The sequence below is a fragment of the Paroedura picta genome, chromosome 2 (genome assembly GCF_049243985.1).
Source record: "Paroedura picta isolate Pp20150507F chromosome 2, Ppicta_v3.0, whole genome shotgun sequence".
Lineage (NCBI taxonomy): Eukaryota > Metazoa > Chordata > Lepidosauria > Squamata > Gekkonidae > Paroedura > Paroedura picta.
Genome location: NC_135370.1, coordinates 122,592,211 through 122,610,646, shown reverse-complemented (window position 1 = coordinate 122,610,646; position 18,436 = coordinate 122,592,211). Strand labels below are relative to the sequence as shown.

At 43.7% G+C, this 18,436-nt stretch overlaps 1 protein-coding gene across 6 annotated transcripts in view; it reads left to right on the top strand.

Annotated features, from left to right (window-relative positions):
• The window catches only part of PHF21A (PHD finger protein 21A), a 224,453-nt gene that overhangs the window by 48,147 nt on the left and 157,870 nt on the right, over window positions 1-18,436 (top strand). For all 6 annotated transcript variants that reach the window (XM_077322306.1, XM_077322311.1, XM_077322310.1 and 3 more), the window contains one exon: window positions 17,993-18,034. The gene's annotated coding sequence lies outside the window, so the exon portion shown is untranslated. The remainder of the gene's footprint in view (window positions 1-17,992; window positions 18,035-18,436) is intronic.

The following is an 18,436-nucleotide window of genomic DNA, read 5'->3' as shown; positions in this document are numbered from 1 at the left end:
ACGTTCTTTGCTTCTCTGATACTGTCAAGTGACCTCACTTCAGGTTGTGGCAAATCAGCTATGATTGAAAATTTAGTTGTCTTTGTAGTGTGATACCTACCTGGACACCTTTCTGCATTTTGAGTGAAAGATGCTCCCAGCCATTTCCTTAGTTTTCATCCACATTAAGCAGCAATGACACTGCTAGGATAAAACATCTGGGATTGGTTTCAGTGAGTCATCAGCAGAAGGTGCTAACATCTGTAGAACTTCCCCGCTTTCCTTTTCCTCTAGTATGTCATTACAAAAAGGCAAAACTCGCTTCCATATTATGTATGAGAGATGTGAGTCCATTATCCTGTGAATATTGTATGCATCAACCTAACTCTTTGTGGGTAAAAATATCATAGGTGAAATGGTTCAGAGCTCATTGGGATTATTTCTACTGTATTTTGTCTGATCCAGGATCCTGGAAGAAGTAAGAGCAGATGTCTAGTAGCTGCTAATCTTTAGCTTTGTCAACTACTATGGCCTCAGCCATATTCTTACCATATGGCTTTATTTTACTAGAATTTAAGTTTGCTCATTGATCCCAATCATGATTTTAATTTAGGATATGGTGCTTTTGACCTGTTGTACTCAAACCCTCCCTCCATCCTCTTTTCATAAAAATCTTACTCTACCAGCATAAAACTACCCTCACAAGACTACTACTCTTCCACCAAACTGCTATTGAGATACTAGTTCAACCATACATAATTCAGATATGACTTAATAAAAATATTTTTATTTACCTTTCTCAAAAAAATGATAAAGGTAAAGGTATCCCCTGTGCAAGAACCGAGTCATATCTGACCCTTGGGGTTATGCCCTCTAGCATTTTCATGGCAGACTCAATATGGGGTGGTTTGCCAGTGCCTTCCCAAGTCATTACCGTTTACCCCCCAGCAAGCTGGGTACTCATTTTACCGACCTCGGAAGGATGGAAGGCTGAGTCAACCTTGAGCCGGCTGCTGGGATCGAACTCCCAGCCTCATGGTCAGAACTTTCAGGCTGCATGTCTGCTGCCTTACCACTCTGCGCGACAAGAGGACGTCACCCCAAGGGTCAGACATGACTCGATGCTTGCACAGGGGATACCTTTACCTTTCAAAAAATGATACTGTAGTTAAATTTGACACTTCTATAGGTCAGGTTGAAAGACATTCTCATTAGATCTTTCTTATGCTGTATCATGTTCTAAGGCTACACTTATGTACAGTACAAAAGAGCAAGAATCTAGGAGCACCTTAAAGACTAACAACATTTGCAGCAGGGTTTGATCTTTTGGGAGTCAATGCTCTTTTTTTTTTTGCTGCCACAGATTAATGTGGTTACCCATCTTGATCTGTCTATTTATGTACAAGTCTTTTAGTAAAAAATATAGTACTCAAGGATTTTTAAGGGTAGTTGATGATGGTTAGAGTAAAATAGAAAGTTAATAGAGTATTCAGCTGGGTACTCTGCAATATTGCTAGCTGTAATGTGCATTGGATTTGCTGTATGCCAGTTTGTGGTTCTGTAAATCAATTCTGAATTTAGGCTTAGCATTCCATTGTTGTAAATAAAGTGTAGCCAAACACGTTTGGGTTCGCTAAATATACAGGACTGAATGGGTCCTCTGTCTTCAAATCTTCCCTACTCTTGGATGTCCCTGTTTTGTTTTTGACTTCTTCACAATGGCAAGATGTTTAGGTTTTCTCCTGCTGGGCAAATGTAGCTATGGCATAAGGTCTTTTCACTTTATGTAGAGTAACTGTAATCTTCCCATGCACAGAGGACTAGAATCATAGAATCATAGAATCATAGAGTTGGCCATACAGGCCATCTAGTCCAACCCCCTGCTCAACGCAGGATCAGCCCTAAGCATCCTAAAGCATCCAAGAAAAGTGTGTATCCAACCTCTGCTTGAAGACTGCCAGTGAGGGGGAGCTCACCACCTCCTTAGGCAGCCTATTCCACTGCTGAACTACTCTGACTGTGAAAATTTTTTTCCTGATATCTAGCCTGTATCGTTGTACTTGAAGTTTAAACCCATTACTGCGTGTCCTCTCCTCTGCAGCCAACAAAAACAGCATCCTGCCCTCCTCCAAGTGACAACCTTTCAAATACTTAAAGAGGGCTATCATGTCCCCTCTCAACCTCCTTTTCTCCAGGCTGAACATTCCCAAGTCCCTCAACCTATCTTCATAGGGCTTGGTCCCTTGGCCCCAGATCATCTTTGTCGCTCTCCTCTGTACCCTTTCAATTTTATCTACGTCCTTCTTAAAGTGAGGCCTCCAGAACTGCACACAGTACTCCAAGTGTGGTCTGACCAGTGCCGTATACAATGGGACTATGACATTTTGTGATTTTGATGTGATGCCTCTGTTGATACAGCCCAAAATGGCATTTGCCTTTTTTACCGCTGCATCACACTGCCTGCTCATGTTTAGTTTACAATCCACAAGTACCCCAAGGTCTTGTTCACACACAGTATTACCTAGAAGCGTATCCCCCATCCAGTAGGCATGCTTTTCATTTTTCTGACCCAGATGCAGAACTTTACACTTATCTTTATTAAATTGCATCTTGTTCTCATTTGCCCATTTTTCCATTGTGTTCAGATCTCGTTGAACTCTATCTTCCGGAGTATTTGCCAGTCCTCCCAATTTGGTGTCATCTGCAAACTTGATGAGTAGTCCCTCCACCCCCTCATCTAGATCATTAATAAATATGTTAAAAAATACCGGGCCAAGCACCGAGCCCTGAGGTACCCCGCTACTCACCTCTCTCCAGTCTGATGATACACCATTGACAACAACTCTTTGAGTGTGGTTCTCTAACCAATTCCCTATCCACCTGACTATCTGAAAATCCAGATTGCAGTCCTTCAATTTATCCATCAGAACATCATGGGAAACCTTGTCAAAAGCTTTACTAAAATCCAAGTAAATGACATCAACTGAATTTCCCCGATCCAGCAAACCTATTACTTGGTCAAAAAAGGAAACCAGGTTGGTCTGACAGGACCTGTTGGAGACAAATCCATGCTGACTTCCTTGGATCACCAAATTGTCCTCCAGATGTTTGCAGATCGCTCCCTTTAATATCTGCTCCATTATCGTCCCCACAACAGAGGTCAGACTCACTGGTCTGTAGTTTCCCGGGTCATCCTTCCTCCCTTTTTTGAAGATCGGAATAACATTTGCTCTCTTCCAGTCCTCCGGGACATCTCCAGTCCTTAAAGAGGTTCCGAAGATGATGGACAAGGGCTGTGCAAGTTCTCTGGAAAGTTCTTTAAGTACTCTCGGGTGCATTTCATCCGGACCAGGGGATTTGAACTCATCCAGTGCAGCTAAATGCCTCTCGACAACCTCTGTCCTTTGGCTACGGCCATCTCTAGATGTGCCTAAACACTTTGACCTGTGGGAAAAAACAGATGTAAAATAGGCACTAAGCCTTTCTGCTTTCTCTGCATCTTCCGTTAGAGTTTGTCCATCCGCACCCAACAGTGGGCCTATTGCCTCCTTTACTTTACGTTTGCTCCTCACATAACTGAAAAATCTTTTCTTGTTACAATGGGCTTTCCTGGCCAATCTTAGCTCACTCTCAGCTTTGGCCTTTCTTATGATTGATCTACAGTGCCTAGTAACCTGTAGGTACTCTTCTTTAGAGCTCTGTCCTTCCCTCCATTTCCTGAACATTTTCCTTTTCTTTCTTAGTTCCTCTTGAAGTTCTCTGTTCATCCAAATAGGCTTCTTAGAACTCCTGCAGTGTTTTTGTCTTTCTGGGATAGTCATTGATTGAGCATGCAATAGCTTCTGTTTGAGTAGCGCCCACCCTTCACATGCTCCCTTCCCTTCCAGCATTCTCATCCATGGTATGACACTCATCATGTCTCTGAGTTTATTAAAGTTTGCCCTACGAAAATCCAACATCCGCGTCTGGCTACAAGCTTCCTTGGCTCCCCATCTCAAAAGGAATTCTATAAGGACATGGTCACTTCCCCCTAGGGTCCCCACCTCCTTCACCTCATCCACTACAGTCACTACTGGTGACTACTTTCATATGGACAAAGGAAAACAGGTGGTGTTCAATACACCTCTTGTTTTTCTATACATATTTAATTTATCTCCATTTATTTTTGATAACAAGGAAGTTTACTGCTTAGAGACATTCCAGGCTTCTTCCCTGAACTTTTAAAGGTGAAATAATTTTTCTGTACTGTACAGAAGCAAACTGGAACTGTGTTCTGTACTGATTATATTCACATAGTTAAGTTTAGATACATTTTCCCTTTCAGAAGGTAGTTTATTTAAACCATGTACGCCTTGATTATCTTGTTTCCTGACATATAGCAATTTTTGTGGTATGTATGAGCATTCATTCACAATTGCATGCTGATAAAATATGTTTTAAAATTATTTTGATTTTAAAGTTTTTTTGGGGGGGGGGAAGCTATACTAAGTGTCTTTTGTTCTGGCCTGACGCTCCCTGCCCGGCCGCCTGACGCTCCGCGCGACTGCCGGGGGCTGCCTGCCCTAGCGCCCGCTGCATTAGTTGCAGCGGACTTAATTACTAGTAGTTGTATAATTCAGTGGTCTTCATCTTTGGGCCCAGGATCCAGTTTATCCAGGTGACAGCTTGGGAGATTTTGAGCTGCAAGTACATGCAGGAACTGGAGACAGAGACTCTGAACCTGCTTGTGCTAAAATAGAATTGTCTCCATTGCTAAGTGACCCCTGCTATTGGTCCTGTTGCTCCTCTCTCTGCAAAGAGAGACAAGAGGCATTATACTCCTGTTCTCTATAAAGTTCAAGTCCAGTAGCATCTTTAAGATCACCAAAGTTTTATTAAAAGTATTAGAGGCCAAGCCTGTTCCATTCAGGAATACAATGGGCACTAGATTAGGGAGGTAGAGTGGAAGAACTCTGTGGAGGCCTCCCTCTCTGCCCAGGACCTGGAAAGGCTGCAGGCAGCTATTAGGGAATTCACCGGCAGGGGCAGCTCTCACGCAGCAGGGATTTGCAGGATCCAAGCCTCAGAGGGAAGAGGGAGGGGGTCGACAGACAGGCAAGCCAGTTGGAGGAGGAGGCACTCAGGTGGGACAGCTGCCCTTAGTGGGTGTTAAGCGCTGAGTGGCACTTAAGCCATGAGACACGCTCCTCCTCCAAGGACTTACCAGAAATATATAGTGGAACAGATAAGATTTTGTGTTCACACACACTTCTTCAGGTACATTGAAATGGAAGTTGCCAGTCCATACATATAGGTTGACAGTGAGCAGCAAGTATCAAATAGCATAATAAAGTTGTTTGACAGATCCAAGAACAGAACTGGAATAACAGGCTTAATTTATACAGTTACCATTTTCTTTCTTTGTATGCTAACAAATTACAATGTATTCTTCATGCATTAGGAAGCTGGATACTTAATTTAAACCAATGATTTATCTTGGGGATCATCAACCTCCGGTCTGCGACCCAGTATCGGGCGACCGGCGGCTGCGCCTGCCTCTTCCCCCTCCCCCACAGCGTGAAGCTCGCCAGTCCACGAGAAAAATGGCCGTCAAAGCAGCCGCTTCTCTCGCGGCCTGGCTAGCTTATTGCTGCAGGGGGGGGGAGGGGAATGTGCATGCGTGGCAGCTTGCACAGAGCTGCCATGTATGTGTATTTGCGCCCTGCCGGCAGGCACAACTGCGCATGTGCGGCAGTCCCACGCACGTGCGGTGCCGGGGCTGCCGGCTCTCCCCTCCCCCCAGAAGCGGTCCTCAATCGGAAAAAGGTTCAGGACCACTGATTTACCTGATTTAAATTGACCGTTTTTCTTGATAACTTTTACACTTTCATTTAAATCCTTCTACTCCATGTGTTAGCAACCTAACATACAAGTTCAGGCTCTCTAGTTCTATTAGCATTCCTGCTGCAGTACTGGCTTCCTGATATATATACTTATTAAAAATAACACTTTCCAGCGAATCCCACATCCGGCCTGCATTTCACCAATTCCGCTGGCTCCCAGTTGAATTCCAGATCAGGCTTAAGGTTCTGGTAATCACCTTCAAGGCCATATGCAGTATGGGCCCAGTGTATTTGAGAGACCACCTCCCTGGCTATCCCCCCCAAAGAGACCTACGCTCTGCCACCACCAACTGCCTAGTGATCCCTGGCCCCAACGAAGCACGCCCCGAAGACATCAGGGCCTATCCTGAACTACTACAATGCCAAAGGGCATGTAAAAGGGAGCTACTCCACCAGGCTTTTGGTTGAGGCTGGCCGACTCAACAACATGTGTTGGTCCCCCATCTGAGCCACACTGACCTCTCACAGGTTCATGTTAGAAGTTGAGGAGTTGTCACACAGAATCTGTTATAGCATTTTGTTATAATTTGTTATGTTGAGTTTTGGAACCACTGTTGTGTTACTGTCACTAGATTTCTATGTTTATTCATGACATTTTATGTAAACTGCCCTGAGCCTTTTGGGAGGGCAGTATAGAAATTCAATAAAGAAATAAATAAACCGACCAAGCATTTCCGTTACTTTTTTCATAGGCTGCTGTTTTTGTTGATAATTCTGGCTCCTGCAGTAGGTGGTTCTGAAAGAGTACAAAGATAATTTGGAGGCCAAAATGGTTAGGGATCTTGATAAGTCTGTGGAGTGTGTGTGTGTGTGCATTAAGGAAAGGAAGACTATATAACCCTTCAAGTCCCATTCAGTTTTGCTAACGGAACCTGGGTTCCTTGGCTGCTGAGAGATTTAAATACATGCTTTTAAAAACTATCCGTGTTTTCCAATAGTGAAAACAGGGAGGGGGTTGGAGTACTAAATTCCCTCTTCTTTACCTGTGCAGCCCCATTCCAAATTATGATTTTATGTATCATTTGTGGATTGTGGAATTGATAGAAATCCATGATATCCATCAGTTGCATTTTGGCTCTCATATTACTGTGTGCTTGCAGTGTGTTGTATGTGGCTCAATGCAAGAAAAGGCATGTTTATAGGGAATATAAGGACTAGTTCTTAATAATGACCAGGCATTAGTGTCCATAGTGGCAAGAATTGATTTGGTGTGGTAGAATTCTAGCTGCTTTGCCAATAGCCCAAGGTGGATGAGATGAAAAGAATTAATTTAATTTAATATCTCTGTTTTAGTGGGAAATAATTATTTTAATATCTATGTTTTAGTGGAACGGAGTAGGCTTAAACTTCATTGCAGGGACACAAATTAAAATTCAGATATCTTAACTCTTATGTTTTTCATTGTGTGAAATACATTGCTTGTTTGCTAGATAATTAGTTTAGAAGGTTTTTTCCCAAGTCGTATTTGAATGTAAATTGAAATTCAATTAAAATGCTGGAAAGCATCATTTTAAAATTTCTTGCTATTAAATAAAATTGCATTAAATGTGTTGGATTGTACATAAATGAAAGGAGAAATGTTTCTGTTATGCAGAAACTGACAATAGTAATTAAGGCAAAAGCTTTTATTGTAGAAGAAAAAATTGCAAGTCCAGCTACCTTAGAGGCGGAAACAGATATTGGTCCTTTGTTGTATTTGTAAAATCTAAGGGCACACTTTCTCACTCATTTGCTTGGATTCATGGATCCACTGTGATACCTATATGTTCTTTAAAAAATGCAACAGCCCACTTACTGTCTGCACCCAAACCTTCCTTTGTTCCTTTTGCATGCTTGCCATCTTACAAAGTTAGTCATCTAATGGTGAAAACTTAGATGGCGAGGATACCTCTGGAGTACTATTACTGAAAGTACCGCAAAAGTATACATACCACTTCTCCAGTTATAGCAACCCAAAACCAGATTTCTGCATATGAATCCAGAAGGATTAGTTTGTGTAGTTATGCTCAGTAGCCTATTGCAGCCTTACTAACTGCCAGGCTGTTCCACCTAACCTGCTTCTGATAACCTGAGATAGAATTTATAGAGTTTTAAACTTGTTTTAGCAGCTGTGAGCAGGAGACCTGTGAGATTTGGCAGGGATCCTTCCAACTCCTTGCAGTATTTCTGCTGCTCTCCCATCCTTCTGACTCAGGTGGTGTGTGGTGGTGAGGGACAGAAGTAGTGGTTCTTCTTCCCCTGCCAACCTGCAGAGTAGTGGTGGTGGGACTGGAAGTGGAGATGAACAGCAGTGACTTCTAATCCTCCTTTGCTACCCATCTGGACCCATTTCTATCCCTCTTTATGTTGGGATTTAGAACAGAGACTACTTTGGTTCCCTTGGTTGATGAATTCTACCAAGCACTAGACTGGAGGAGTGTGACCTTCCTAGGGCCTTAGCAGCCCTTGATACCTTTGCCCATGGTATCCTACTGGGCTGCCTCTCAATGCTGGGACTAAGAGTCTCTGTGTAATGATTTGTGTCCTGTCTTTGAGGTTGGTTCCAGAAGGTGGTGCTAGGGGATTCCTGCTCTGCCCCATGTCCTTTGGTCTGTTGCATTCCACAAAGTTCAGTCTTATGCCCCCCCCTACTATTAATGTCTTCATGAAGCCCCTGGGAGAGAACCAGCAGTTTGGGCTGTGATGCCACTGACATGCAGATGACAACTCATCTCTTTCTTTCTTTTCCACTTAATTCCAAGGAAGTTGTTGATGTTCTAAACCAGTGCTTCAATCCAGTAATGAGCTGGATGAAAGTGAACAAGCTGAACCAAGTCAAAAGTGCTCTGATTTGCGCTCCTTGAGGGTTCCTTGGATGGGGTTATGTTCCCCTTGAAAAATCATGTTTGCAGTTTAGATGTGCTACTTAACATGGCATCACCTTAGAAAATAAGACGGCTATTGTGGTTATGAATGCTTTTGCCCAGATTTGATTGGTGCATTAGCCACACCTGTTTCTAGCACTGTCTGATCTAGCTACAATGATCCATTCCTTATAGTTACATCTAGACTCAATTATTGTAATGTACTCAACTTGTGTCTGCCCTTGAAGAGTGTGTAAAAGCTGCAGCTAGTGCAAAACGAGCAGCTGGCTAGGGCCAGTTATTAGGCTCATGTGACACCAATATTACAACAATTATCTCGACTTCCTGTCTGCTTCAGAACCCAATTCAAAGTGTTGGTTTTACCCTTTACGGCTAATCTCCTGTTTTGCACATGGAGAACAATTTCTAGTTTTAAAGCTCTACAATAGAGTAGCCCGCCCTAAAACAGAGCTGCACATGCATGGGTTTTCCAGCCATTTTCATCATGCTCTGAGGGCAGGATGGACCTCTTCCCTTAGCTGCTTTTTTGCCACCATGAAGGAACATGCACTTCTAGAGCTCCATGCTAGTAGTATTTTGCCTTACGGGCTCAGCTCAGGATGCCACCCCTTCCCTATTTGGGCAAGGGGCGTATTTTAGCCCACCTGCGAAGACTTATTGATCCAGTTGGTTTCTGGAATGCTCTGTGGGGCCCGATGCCTCCTAGTGACTCATTGATGGTGCTGGTGGAGGACTGGCAGTCCTGCCTGATGGTAGCCATAGACGAGATCACCCCTAGATGTCCTCTGTGCCCTCACCTCAAGCGGGCCCCTTGGTATACTAGGGAGCTTTGGCAGAGGAAGAGGGAAGTGAGATTACTGGAGCGGAAGACTCGTGACGAGGTGGCAAGAACATCTTATCACATCCTTAAGAGGGAGCATGAGATGACAGTGAAAGTGGCAAAATGGGACTTCTTTGCTATGGAAATTATGTGCACTAACTCTCGCATGGCTCAATTGTTTAGGTTAGTTCAACCTCTCGCCACCTTCGAGGAGGGGTGCCAAAACACTAGGAAATTGGACCTTAACTGTAAGGCATTAGTGAGCTATTTTGCAGATAAAATCTTGTTGCTCCACTGAGACCTTCCCACCACGGTTGATAAAGAAAGGGAGCCGGAGGCCTGCTGGAGGTGACATTTGATTACTTCATGCAGCTCCCTTTACCTGAAGTGGACAAGTTGCTGGGGTTGGTGAGGGCTGCCACTTGTCCCCTTGATCCCTGTCCATCTTGGCTGTTCAAAGGGGTGGCCAGGGATATTAGAGAACAACATCTTGCATTTCTGGGTAAGGTAATTGAAAGGGCTACTGTGGACCAGCTCCTGGCTTTCTTGGAAGAACCTTCAGCTCTCGATCCATATCAGTCTGGCTTCCGTCCTGGCCATGGGGTGGAGATGGTATTGGTTGCCCTGATGGATGATCTCCGGCGCCTGCTAGACTGGGGCGGGTTGGCCATTCTCTTAATGTTAGATCTGTTGGCTGCCTTTGATGTGATCAATCTTGAGCTATTGGCTCACCGCCTCACCGGGATGGGGATATGGGTACAGCAGTTGGCGGGCTACGCTCCTTCCTCCACAACTGGACCCAGAAGGTGGCAGTGTGGGATGAGCTGTCATATTCCTATTAGTTCCCTTGTGGAGTTCCTCAGGGGGTGGTGCTCTCCCTCACTCTTTTCATGCGCCCTCTGGCTCAGCTGGTTCAGAGATTTGGGCTGGGCTGTCATCAATATGCTGATGACACCCAGCTCTATCTCCTCATGTATGGCTGCCCAGACTCTCCCCCGGGACTATTTGCCAGTTGTTTGGAAGCTGCAGCTGGATGGCTTGAGCAGAGTCGCCTGAAACTTGACCCTTCCAAGATGGAGGTGCTATGGCTGGGAAGAACAGGAAGCGTGTTTATCCGTCCTGCCAGGAACACAATTGAAAATTGCGTCCCAGGCCAGGAGTGACCTTGGATGCTTCATTGACCATGGGGGCATAGGTTTAGAAGGTAGCCCACCTTGGTCAGGCGAGGCTACTAGTGCCCTATCTGTCTTCTGAGCATTTGGCCATGGTGATCCATGTGACAGTCACCTCCAGAATTGATTTCTGTAAGTCGCTCTACGTGGGCATGCCCTTGTCTCTGACCCGGAAATTGCAGTTGGTGCAAAATGCAGCTGCTAGGGTCCTCACAGAAACACCTTGGAGGGCCCATACCCGGCCTGTGTTGAGGCAGCTGCCTTGGTTGCCAGTTGTGGTCCGGATCAGGTCCAAGATTTTAGTTTTAACCTTTCAGTCCCTGCAGAGGTTGAGACCCACATATCTGCAGGACCACCTGTCATCCTGTGCCCCCACAGGGCTTTGTGCTCTGCAGTACCAACTTACTGGTCATTCCGAGCCCTAGAGAAGCTCACCTGGCCTCAACCAGGGCCAGGACCGTTTCGGTCCTGGCCCCTGTCTGGTGGAATCAACTCCCGGAAGAGTTATGGGCCCTGTGGGAGCTGCCAGCATTCTATATGGCCTGTAAGACAGAGCTCTTCTGCCAGGTCTATGGATGAGGCTAATGCTGGGAGAAGATCTGATGGCCCCCCCAAGGAAGATACTCTACCACAGGGGTAATCAATCTGTTGTCCTCCAGATGTTCATGGACTACAATTTCCATGAGCCCCTGCCAGCATTTGCATGTTGTTCTCTGTGGTAACCAGCAAATGTTGCCCTATCACCCTGGCAAGGGATCCATTCCCCTGTTCTTGGCAGTAGTACTTGTGAAAAGGATCTTGGGGTCTTAGTAGACCATATACTGAACATGAGTCAGCAGTGTGACTCGGTAGCTAAAAAGGCAAATGGGAATTATAGCGTCCAGATCATGCAAGGTGAAGTTACCAATTTACTCCACTCTGGATAGACCTCACTTGGAGTACTGTGTTCCATTTTCAGCACTACAACTGAAGAAAGATGTAGAGAAACTGGAGCGTGTCCAGAGGAGGGCTAAAAAGATGGTGAGCAGTTTGGAGACCAAGTTGTATGAGGAAAGATTGAGGGAGTGTTGTCTGTTTAGCCTGGTAAAGGTAAAGGTAAAGGTATCCCCTGTGCAAGCACCGAGTCATGTCTGACCCTTGGGGTGACGCCCTCCAGCGTTTTCATGGCAGACTCAATATAGGGTGGTTTGCCAGTGCCTTCCCCAGTCATGACTGTTTACCCCCCAGCAGCAAGCTGGGTACTCATTTTACCGACCTCGGAAGGATGGAAGGCTGAGTCAACCTTGAGCCGGCTGCTGGGATCGAACTCCCAACCTCATGGGCAAAGCTTTCAGGCGGCTGCCTTACCACTCTGCGCCACAAGAGGCTCTTGTTTAGCCTGGAGAGAAGACAAATAAGAGGTAATATGACAACCATCTTGAAGGGCTGTCATATAGAAGATGGAGCAGAGTTGTTTTCTGTTGCCCCAGAGGGTCTGGCCAGAACCAATGGATTAAAATTAATTCAAAAGAATTTTCAGCTAAACGTCCAGAAGAAGTTCCTGACAGAGCGGTTCCTCAATGGAGCCGGCTTCCTCGGGAGGTGGTGGGTTCTCCTTTGGAAGTTTTTAAGCAGAGGCTAGATAGTCATTTGACAGAAATGTTGATTTTATGTGATTATGATTGGGTGGGCAGGTACTTGCAAGTTCCTGCATTGTGACCCTGGAGGTCCCTTCCAACTCTACGATTCTGTGATTTTAAAACATATAATAAAATAGACTTTATTCAAGTAAAAGTATGTTATAGTTCATCTGTTAGTATTTAAAGGGCTAAAGGCTCACGTGGTTATTCCTCTTGAATGAAATGTTGTGTTTGTGAGAGAAATATTTTCATATACTTGTTAAATGCTGAAAAAAAATTCCACTCCTGAAATTTGTTCGATTTTTGTTCGATTATATCATGACTTGATATAACACTTGCTGGCTTTGCCTTTTTAAGAATAATTAGTTGACTGACTTGAGCAGGTGATTTCTTTTGCACAGATTATGATAGAGTTTGAAGATTGTAGAATGGAATTTGTTGTTTAATTTTATATTAACTTAGGGAGCTTCATTAGGAATGCATTTCAGCACCACATGTAGGGGAAGAAAAATTCTCTGGGTAAACTGCATACCTGCATTTGTACATCATAGTGGAGATAATATTTGTGTGCAAGAAGGTGAGGGCTCAAGTCAGGTTCTTGTATATTTTTATTTAACTACTAGATTGAAAGCCCGTTCATCAGACCGGGCTTTGAAAGGCCCTCCCCTCCGCGGCTGCCCAGCACACCCGGCGGACCAGCGAGGCGGCGGGTGTGCTGTGGGGGGGGGGGAGGTGGGTCTACCAAATGAACTCAGCACTTGTAAGAGACATTTAAAGGGAACAGGGTCCCATTAAATTAGTTTTTCCCCTTCCATTGAAAGAAGTGGAAGATGGGGGCTACTTCTTTGGGGACCTATACAATTGGACTCCGTTTTCCAATCTTTTTGAAACTTCGGGAGATGGTTGAGGAAATGCACCATCAACTTTGCTGCAATTTTAGTGCCTTTACCTAAAAAAACAAAACAAACCCAGCCCCCTCAGACCCCCAGAAACTTCAGATCGATTCTCCATTATACCCATTGACTATAATTGAGAGTATAATGGAGCTGAAATTTCCCTTTCTGTCCATTCCATGTCTGGAGGGGGCAGGGGGTTGACATATAGGCATAAAATGTTCAGCGTAGCTACAGAAGCCTCTCCTCAAAACAGCCTCCAGGCTTCAAAAAGATTGGACCAGAGGGTCCAATTCTATAGGCACCCAACTAAGGTGCTCCCATCCTACCTCCATGGTTTCCAGTGATGGGACAAGAACAGAGAATCCCCCCTCGCTATTGGAAACAATGATAGTTGGAAGGGGCACCCTCATTGGGTGCCCATAGAATTGGACCCCCTGGTCCAGTATTTTTGAAACTCGAGGGTTCTTTTGAGGAGATACTCCTGCAGCTATAGCTGTGCTGCAAATTTGGTGCCTCTACCTCAGCCTCCCCCCCCCCCCCGCCCAAACAACAGAAAAGGAAAATGTTGATCCCTTAAAACTGCACTATCTCCACATGGTCAAAATGCACTTGAGTCATGATTCATTGGTTTGACTAAAGATGATGTAGGCAGTTTAATAACAGGTAAGGTCGATTCGGATCAAATTAGTGCAAAAAGTGTCTGAACCAACATTCATTAAGATACTTTTCAGACTATCCACACCAAATCACACATGCCTAGTGTGTAGCTGTGGTGAAAAGGGCAAAGTCCATTATGAGGATTATTAGGATTATAAGAGGACTGAAAATATGCCAAGAATATATTGCATTTGTATAATGATGAAATACTGTGTGCAGTTTAGATCACCATATCTCAAAAAGGTGTACAGCAAAGCAACCATCATAACTAAAGGGTTGGCACACCTTCCCTTTGAGGAAAGTCTGAAGAATTAGTAGCTTTGTGTTTCTAGAAAACCAGATGACTGGGAGAAAGGGGCTGTGGAGAAAGGAGATGATGAAAGCTTTTTCTGTCTCCCAGGAGTAACCAATAAAGTTGACGGGCAATAGTTTCAGCATAGACAAATTGAAATGGTAGTAAACAGATAATTAAGTTGTTGAGTCCACTGCCCAGGAACATGATAATGCTCATGACCATATGTCATAATCTTATAATCTTAAATATTAAAAAATCCATCAATAACATGAAAAGCAGCTACCACTCTTTAAAACCAGCCTCAGTAGAAAGCTAGTCCAACAGGTTACAATATTACTGATTATTAATGGAGTAAAACAAAGGCCCTATGAAATAAGACAGTCTTGGTCTTCTGAAAGGCCAAGTGGCCAAGATACATGACGAGCTTTCTGTGGCAGGGAATTAGTTGTCAATTAGTTGTCACTCTGTCTCCATGCAGGCACAAAGGTTTGTATAGGCAGAAAGCAGAGGCAGTTCATCAAGTAACCTGGTCCTAAGCGATTTAGGACTTTGCAAGTTAATATAGTGCTTTAAACTGGGCCCACAAATTGGCAATCAGTGCAGTTGACATAGCAGTGATGTGATGCAAGTGCTATGGTGGGTTTTAGTTACAACCTTTACAGCTGGATGAATTAAAGTTCTTACATATTTTATTATACATTACAGATTATGGTGACCTTTGATTATAAAGAATAAAATGTTTACAGATTAATAACTAGGTATTTACATTTGTAAATTAAATAATAATTGTTATATAAGAGCCAGAATTGGAGTTAAGCTGTAGTATTTGCTTATGATACACAGGAAGAGCTTGCCAAGGTACAACATTTTCTAGTTCTTCATTTTTCTCTGGAAAGGGGCAGTTTGTTTGCTTACATGTTACATATATATTAAGTATTAATTTGATTTCTTGACCACCAGTCTTGGACCAGGCCAGCTTGTAATGGTTTGTCCCCAACCCCCGGTCTGGGGACTGGTCCCAGTCCGTAGATCAGTCGATACCGGGCCGCGGCTCCACCTCGTCCTTCTCTCCAGCTGCTGCCTCGGGGACTGCCCTGCTATTCTGCCACCGGCTCACCTTTGGTGCTCTCCGGCGGCCACCATGGCTGCGGCTCCCCCTCGGCATGGCACTGCGCAGCTGCTGCTAGCAGTGGGTGGCAGGAAGTCAGGGGTGCCAGTGGGAAAGCAAGTGGAGCAGGGGGTCAGGTGGCAGCAGCGGTGTCCCTCGGCAAAAGACTACCCCCCCGGGCCTCAGTAAAATTGTCAAGCATTGACCGGTCCCCGGTGATAAAAAGGCTGGGGACCACTGGTTTACAGTAAACCCACCCATAAAGCAATGGATAAACAACAATACAACCCTTTGGCAGCGAAACCCCCAGCTACAAGCCCCCTCCCAGTTTATTAGTCCAGACTAGCCCCCTACCACCACCTCCAAGCCTCAGAAAGGGCTCCCACAACTGGCCCTTGATGTTCCAGATCATTCTGAGAAGGAACCCAAGATTTTCTACAATGTAAGAACTTCATCTTGCAGGCCCTGCAGAAATGTGATTGCTCTCTCAGGGCCCTCAGCTCTTCTGGGAGCTCATTTCACCAGGTCGGGGCCAGCTATGTGTTTTCATAACTACCTCATCTCAACAATAATGTCTACTGACATGACACCCCACTCTAAACTTTTGCCTCGTGCTTGGGCCCAGATTGCATCCGGGAACATAGCCATAATCTTGCCCATTGCACATGTGACAGTGGAGTAGGTGAGAGAACTTATTATGTTTGCTCTTCTGGAATTTGAGTGAAAACTTACTGATTCTATATGTATACACTTCTTCAAAGGTTCCAGAGTAAGAAAATAAGAGACTTCAACATTAAACATGTTAGCAGCTGCCTTTAAAAAAAGTTTCAGAACCAAAATTTATAGTGATGTCCTCAATATTTTCTTCCTGAAATAATGTGTATTTTATATGGAATGTCTAAATAAACCTCAGCTGAATGTGTGAACTGGTAAAGGCTGGCATTGGTTTTAGATGTAAGGTAACCACCAGGCCTTTGTTCCTTTATGAAACCCTCTAGCTTTGGGTGAGGTAGTGTTTTTTCTCTCAGCCTAACAATGGCAAACTTCCATATCTTGTAGAGAGGAATAATAGCAAGGCTACATTGTAAACACTTTGTCTGCCTGTGATAGCATGTGAATGAAATAAAAAAGGCTTGTTTCTTTGAGTTTCGATCAGCCTTCCTTAGGGTTAAGTTATGGGGAAAACAAAGCTTCAGCAGCTTCTTTTCTTCCTGAAGAGTAAACATAAACTGCATGAATTATTAGAATAATTGTTCATATAATAATAGCCCAGCATCTTAATGTTTTTGTAGGCTTCTCATGAACTTTAGGTGTAGGAGTCTTAAAAATTGTCACAATTGTTAATTGGTACTCAGGGAGAGTTCAGACATAACACCAAATAATATGTTAGCACAGTGTGAATGGATTCTCTATGCATGTGTTCCCTCTTCCCCTCACGTGCTCAGTTGGTTGATGGCTTTAAAAAAAACATTCCAAACTGCCCAAGTATGCTTTGCTTTTCCCTTTCAAACCAGGATCATAAGCCATAGTTTGCAGTTGATTTGCTTGAGGGGGAGAAGGGGGAGGATAAACTAATTTGAATTTGTGGTTGGACCCAGCAACATGTGAGTGGAAAAGAAAATTTACTTAATGCAGTTCTGCCTGTGTACATGGTAGTGCAGTGGTACTAGCAACATATAGACTACTACAACAATGGACATGAGAAACAATAGAATGTACAATAAACAGTTCACATGATTTAATTTAATTTGGTTTTGGAATGGTATCAGAAGAAATACCTACAAGTATTTTCCACATGTAGAAGAGATAGTGGGGATACAATTGTTCTAACGTAGTAAAGGAGATATCAGAAACTAATTTTTGTCCTTTCTCTTAGACAAAAACTGTTATGCACATGATAATCTTCTATGGGATCCAATCCAGGGGTTTGCACTGAAGTGGAAATCTCTAGAGCTCATTAAAATAGTGCTAAATCAAAAAATTGCTGATTTCTGAACTCACCCATAGATGAGGCCAACACCTAAGGCTGAGTACTCAACGTTTTGGCCTCAGCTATGCAGTAGAGCAGGGGTAGTCAACCTGTGGTCCTCCAGATGTTCATGGACTATAATTCCCATGAGCCCCTGCCAGCAAATGCTGGTAGAGGCTCATGGGAATTGTAGTCCATGAACATCTGGAGGACCACAGGTTGACTACCCCTGCAGTAGAATATATTTAATCAGTTCATATATTAGCTCACAGCTCACTGCTACAACAGAATACAAGTTTCATTTGTATTCCACACCTTTATACCTTTAATCCGAATAATATATCCAAAACAGATTACTTGTAGCTTGAATAAGTTCGAAAAGCAAGATTTAGTTGGGCCTAGTAGGGTAGTAGGTGGAATGATGGGTAGTAGGGTAGTAGGTAGAATGATGGCTTTGACCATAAAAAAACAGGTTTGGAACCCTGCAGAGTGAATGGCTCTCTCTGCCTAACTTGTCTCATGGAATTGTTTGTGCCATTCAGGAAAGAAATTTTGAACTCTATTCTTGTTTAGTACAAACTGTAATAGTGATCCCTTCTTTATTTACTTGCTTATTTACTTGTTTTTACTGCTGCATATTTTTAATAATATGTTTGATTGTCTTAAGAATGCTTCTTTCTGTTTCAAACCCATATTAAGTATATTGATTCTTCCATATTTCTTTTTTGCAGGGTGGATATAGGGCTGAAGACAATACTTGTGTTCAGAAACTGGTAAGTTTTTTTTTTTATTGGCAAATTGTAGGGAAGTGTATTAATCATCAGAAAGTATATTTTGTCAAATGGGTATCCATAAAACAAGAAGTGGAAATTTGTGCGAAATGATATCTCGATTCATCAAATAGAAGAGATACTTGAAACCTAAGACATGTTTGAAAACTTAATAAAATTAAAGAGATTCAGTATTTATTGGTACATTTTAACATTAGATGTTTATTGAAATAAAAAGTTGACTTGGACCCTTCCAGAATCTATCACTGGTGAAAGGATTTATATCATTAGAATGTACCTCTTTTGCCTGGCCCTCCCACTGCAGCCCACAGTGCCCCCAGAAATACTGTTTCTGTGTGGCAGGGGACCCCAGGAACAGGAATGGGGGGGGGGGGCTCAAAGATC